The 6433-nt window shown below is 41.0% G+C and overlaps 1 pseudogene; it reads right to left on the bottom strand.

Moving 5' to 3' along the window:
- Positions 1–228: 228 nt before the first annotated feature.
- The window catches only part of LOC116087455, a 32148-nt pseudogene continuing 25943 nt past the window's right edge, over positions 229–6433 (bottom strand).

Below are 6433 nucleotides of genomic sequence, written 5' to 3'. Positions count from 1 at the left end.
TAGGTCTGATCCTTATATGCTCTTTGGTTGGTGGTTCAGTTTCTGGTAGCCACCACGGGTACAGGTAATTTTGCTCAGATGATCTTCTTGTGGAATCCCTATCCCAGCTAGGTCCCTCAATCCTTTCCCCAACTCTTCCATAAGAGTTTTCTAGCATGGTCTAATGTTTGGCTGTTGGTCTCTGCATTTGGTTCAGTCAGCTGCTGATTGGAGCCTCTAAGAGAACAGTTATGCTAGGTTCTTGTCTGTGAATCCAGGCTGGCAGATGCAAACATAGCCTGAGGTTTCAAGGTAGTTGAAGGAGGAAGGCAGGCTTACAATGTGTCCCCATTGACCCTCTAAGGACAGCTCAGCACATTCCCCACAAATTGGCAGGGGTTGCTACTGCATTCATTTAAGTCTGTCTCACACAGGGCACCTGTGTATCCAGGCCAGCCATGACAAATTCAGCTGTCAGCAGTGTCTTTACATGTTGTATCACTGTGACAAGGCTTTGACTGAGAATGGGGCCTCACAGTCTCACAGTGTGTCCCTGTGCTGCAGTCACAGTGGTTGCTGTCTCCTTCATTCACACATAGTCCTCCATGGAGAGGTGGCTGACTGACACATTCATCAAAGTTGAGTTCACAGTGGTCTTCAAGGAATCCAGGTGCACAGTCACAGAAGCAGTCCCCAAGAACATCCTGACACATGGTACCATGTAAATACGGCTGAGATCCACATTCATCAATTTCCAGCTCACAGTTCACACCAGAATACTCTTGAAGACACACACACACACACACACACACACACACACACATACACACACACCTTCCTATCTCATAAAAGTATATAGCCTTAATCATGCAGGGATTAGAAACCCTTTCATCCACCTCCAAGTCACAATGCCTGCCTTGATATCCAGGCACACAGACCAGGAGGAGCTATTGATTCCATCCTGACACAGAGCCCCTTTGTGGCAAGGACTGGACATGCACCCATTGTGATCTGTCTCACAGAACCTTCCGGCATATCCAGCAGAGCAGGCACAGAGAGGGTGCTCAAGGTCTTTATGGCAGTTGCCTCCATGTTGGCAGGTATTGTCTCCATAGGAATGGGTGGCACATCCGTAGTTCAGCCCTCTGTACCCAGGAGGAATTGGCACAGGATGCTCCCTTCCTCTGGGATATTCACACAAGTGATAATTCCTTGGTGAGGACTGCAGAAGCAAGGGTCTTTTAGATCTTCACAGCCTTTGTCCAAATTATTGGCTATGTCTAAGCAACAGTTGTTGTCTTGTGGAAAACCCTTGTCTAGTTTTTATAGCAAAGTGAATCCAGGTACCTCAAGTCACTAGAGGACTAGGTAAATACTTTCCTACCGAGGTCAGTTAAAACAACCCAGTTAGGGGAGCATAATCCACAGGCAGACAACAGAGTCAAGGTAAGCCCCTCCTCTAATTGTTAGGGGATACACCGGAAGAGCATATTGCACATCTGCTACATATGTGTGTGGGGTAATAGGTCCAGCCCTTGGATGTTTTTTTTTTGTTGGTGGTTCAGTCTATGGGAGCCCCCAAGGACACAGGTTAGTTGATTCTGTTGGTCTTCTTACGGAATTTCTAACCACGCCAGGTTCCTCAATTCATCCCCCTTCCCCCCTCCCCATCCCAACTCTTCCACAAGGCCTCCTGAGTTCAGTCTAATATTTGGTTGTGGGTCTCTTCACCTGTTTCAGTCATCTGTTGGAGCCTCTCAGAGAACAGTTATGCTAGACTCCTGTGATGGTTTGTATATGCTTGGAGTGCTACTATTAGGAGCTGTGGCTTTGTTGGAGTATGTGTGTCACTGTGGGCGTGGGCCTCATCCTAGGTGCCTAGAAGTCAGTCTTCCACTAGCAGCCTTCAGATGAAGATGTAGAACTCTCAGCTCTGCCTGCATCATGCCTGCCTGGATGCTGCCATATTCCATGCCTTGATGCTAATGAACTTAACCGCTGAACTTGTAATTAAATGTTGTCCTTATAAGTGTTGCCTTGGTCATAGTGTCTGTTCATAGCAGTAAAACCCTAACTAAGACAACTCTGTCTGCAAGCATAATAAAGTATTATTAATAGTGTCAGTGACTGGTTCTTATCCATGGGATGGGTTTCAAGTTGAGTCAGTTACTGGTTGGCCATTCCCTCAGTGTCTGTGACATCTTTGCCCCTGAACTTCTTGTAGGCAGGACAAATATTGGGTTGAAGGTTTTGTGGGTGGGTTGGTGCCCTTATCTATTCAACTGGGAGTCCTGCCTGGCTACAGGAAGTGGTCACCCCAGGATTCATATCCCCCTGCTGCTAGGAGTCTCAACTAGAGTCACTCCCATAGACTTTGTGGAGCCTCTTGCATCCTTACTCAGGATGATGTTTTCTAGCTCCTTCCATTTGCCTACAAATTTCATTATGTCCTTGTTTTAATACTAATTGAGTAGTATTCCATAGATGAACAACATTTTCTTTATCCATTTGGTTGAGGGGCATCTGGGTTGTTTCCAGTTTCTGGTAATTACAAATAAGGCTTCTATGAACATAGTGGAGCAAGTGTTCTTGTGGAATGGAGCAACATATTTGTGTATATATCCATGAGTAGTATAGATGGGTCTTGAGGCAGAACTATTTCCAATGTTCTGAAAAACATCCAAATTGATTTCCAGAGTGGTTGCACTCTCACCATCAATGGAGGGGTGTTCCCCTTTCTCCACATCCATACCAGCATCTACTGCCTCTTGAGTTTTTTTTATCTTAGCCATTCTGATGGGGCAGCACCTACTTTTCACAATTGGAGAGAAACAGATACAAAGGAAAAGAAACACCAAAATCCAGCAGCTCCCGTTAGTAAAGCAGATTACAGTGGGATGTAGCACGTCCTCATGTCAAGGTGAGAGAATGAAGAAAGTTGAACTAAACAATGGCACTGGGCATCACTATTTCCATCCATGGCATGTGTGCCAACATAAGCATGCAGCATATGAGGTGTCTCAGACACGCATGCATGGAAGAGTTTGTACTCAAAACTGTTTCTTTAGAAAGATCTTTGAAATAGATATGCAGACATTCATTATCCAAACAATATTGGATTTACATGAATGTATTGTAAGCACCTGCTTCTCCATTGTGAACATCTTCTCTAGAAGAGGAACAGAACTCTGTTCAGGATGGACCTTAATGCCTGGAATAGTTTATATGACATAGTGGGCATGCTATAAGCATATATTAAATAAACAAATAGTAGATAAGGACAATAAAGGATTATTAATCCCACATATAAGATGATTCAAAAGAGATAATATATATGCAAGTAGTTTATAGGCCATTAAATTATAAAAACTTATTTATAATTGTGCTCCATTGTAAAATTTCTGGCTTGACCATTATAACTTACTTTATTAATTCAAGAAAGGTGGAGCAGACCTAGCTAGTTGTCTGATTATAATATTTGGTCACATGTTTCCACTTCTTTGAAATTAGAAACTTTAGAACTAGTTAAAATACTTTGACTGATTCAATATGATTACCCCTGGTTAGCACTGAATGGTAATTAAGTCTACAATTATATGTTCAGATTTTCATATCTTTCTTGCATGTGCATTTTGACAGTAATTGAACAAGGCAGCATTTGCAATATCCACTCTGAAATTGTTTCACAATATTTCATTATACGCCAGATTAATTTGTTAAACTCACAGAGCAAATGAAAACTTCAACATTGATCTAATTAATCCAACTGTGGGGCTTTCCTGCTAATATGCCTCAGTGGGAAAAGCCCAAGGGTTGGGCAAAGTTGGCCGAAGTGTCTACAAAGGTTAGGTGTGTAATGGGATGGAGGAGAGTCAGATAGTATGCTTTGGTTTTGCTTTGAGTTATTATTTTTTCTCATTAAAAACCATATATTTCCAGAGAATCTGTATAGTGGGAGAATTAGCAAGCCTTGAGGGGATATGTATTTGAATCTTGTAAAGACTTGGGAAGTTTTTGCCTCTATCTGTCTGTCTCTCCCTCTCTCTGTCTTCTCTGTTTCTTTCTCCACTTTCTCCCTCTTCCCCTTCTACCTCCCTCTCTTTCTTCCTCTCTCTCCCTGTCTCTGTCTATATGTTTTAGAATAAAGTGAAATGACTTAGTGGAGACTAACCTTTTGAAATTCCACAGTTCTTTTTTTTTAAAAAAATGTATTCTCATGTGTCCTGCAGTGGATAAGTGAATTGACCTCTGGTTTTCGGGTCTATAAACTGCAACCTCAAACTACAGAAACATGCAATATGAACTCCTTTTAAGTACAAATGCTCTCTCTTGTGAACTGATAAAGAAAGCCACTCTCATTGGCTGAACAGCCTCTTTACATGTCCATCAGCTCTGTCATTATAGTTGTATTTGCTCATTGTGATCCACCACTCAACAAATGCTGAGGATCAGTAATAGTGAGTCAATGATCACTACAAATGCTAAGGACACCAAGGGGAGAGAAATTGGATCCAGTTTTTTTGTTTTTTTGTTTTTTTTTTTTTTTTTTTAACAGAGTTTAAAATATAGTGAAGATTCTCATGTTAATCCTATCACTCTCTAAGTATATAAGGGGACTATATTCAGAATAGATATAGCAATCTGCTGTGCTCTATAGAAACTTAGGAAGGCAGCATCTGCCCTTGTCAGTAAAGTCATAGAGGTCTCCTCTGAAGAAAGGATGCTCATGTTGAGATCTCTGTGGATGAGCTGTTGGTTCATTTTGACTGAGGGTGAGGGGGTGATGATTTGGAGGGGAAATAGCCTAGGACAAAGTTCTAAAGCAAGAGAGATTAAGGTTAAGGAAAGTATAGAAGTGGGACCACAAAGTGAGAGAGGATGGAGATTTGACAGCCGCATAGGCAGAATGTAAAAGGTGTACCTTTTGGATACTTATTATGTACATATAGTATTCTAAGTGCTTAATCATATTAACTAGATTAATTATTATGGGGTTTTGTGAAACAGGTATTGTTGTGAATCTCAGTTTCCTGGCTGGGAACCTGAGGTACAGAGAGGGTAAAGAATTGGGAAAAGCAGACTTCTACAAGTGGTAGAGGTAGTTTTTGAACATGGTCTTGCTCTAGAATAAAAATTGGGAACATTTGGAGGAGAAAGTATCTACTTACCAGGTATTTCTGTCTGAATTTGTATAATGACAAAGCACAGGGATTCATGGAGACGTTAGGGACTCCAGGCACTTTGTAAAATCATACAAAACATTTCTACAACTGTGTTGTAGGAAAGCAGCTAACTTCCATTAGGGATCTGAGATTTACAAAAATTAAAACCCATAGATCTATATGATTTAACTTTGTAGATCTGGATAAATCATAAGTAATTTGTGAAGATTTATTAAAAAGGAAGGAAAAAAGAGAAAATACACAGATCCCTTGTGCCCTTCCATGTGATGCCTTCGATGGTGATATTTGCATGATTTGAAGACAAATTACAACTAGGTGTGTGTAGACTTTAAATCTCATTTTGCCACTTGATAATTACATGACAGCAGATGAATCATACCAGCTGAATTTCCATTTCTATACTTGCATAATAAGGCCCCCATTACATCATATAGATAGAAGAATATAACATGTGAAGAACTGTGGCTGGCATGGAGCAGAGCTGGTGACTTTAGTCACTGGGATGATGCCTAATGCCACCTCTGGCAGAGCAATGAGCACTGTCTAGTATGTGTTAACTTTCTTTTTTTTTTTTTTTTGGTTTTTTTTTTTTTTTGGAGACAGGGTTTCTCTGTGTAGCCCTGGCTGTCCTGGAACTCACTCTGTAGACCAGGCTGGCCTCGAACTCAGAAATCCACCTGCCTCTGCCTCCCAAGTGCTGGGATTAAAGGCGTGCGCCACCACCGCCCGGCCCAACTTTCTTTACTAGAGTATACTTCAAACACACTTAGTCTCCACTGCCTTCCTCAGTATGGGCAGATCCACAGTTAATGAAAAGTAGTAGACCAGGAAAAGAGAAAGAGAGGTCAGGTTCCCAGTTCCTCTAAATCATCATTTCAGAATCCAGCTTTCAGTGCACAGGCTTAAGACAGAGTTCAGACTGTCAGACATGTTCAGTGCCAAGTACAATCCCGTAATCAATTTCAAGCTTCATTAGAAATGATCATTAATTTTGTACAGTGTTTAAAAGTATTTATATGGTTTTACTTAACTTATATATAACATATATATATATATATAACTTATATATAACACATACAATATATATATATATCTATATATATATATATTATGCCTAATGGAGGAAACTATGGGAAAGAATGGGTGTGCAGGGAGGAGAAAAAGAGAGGGAGAGAAGAAAGGATAGAAGGAGAGAGGGGATATAAAACAAGAAAGAGATGGAGGGACAGGATAAGAGGGAGGAGAAGAGAGGAGAGGAGAGAGAGAAAGAA

This window comes from Mastomys coucha, unplaced genomic scaffold, assembly GCF_008632895.1.
Source record: "Mastomys coucha isolate ucsf_1 unplaced genomic scaffold, UCSF_Mcou_1 pScaffold13, whole genome shotgun sequence".
Lineage (NCBI taxonomy): Eukaryota > Metazoa > Chordata > Mammalia > Rodentia > Muridae > Mastomys > Mastomys coucha.
This window is presented reverse-complemented; position numbering and strand designations above follow the sequence as displayed.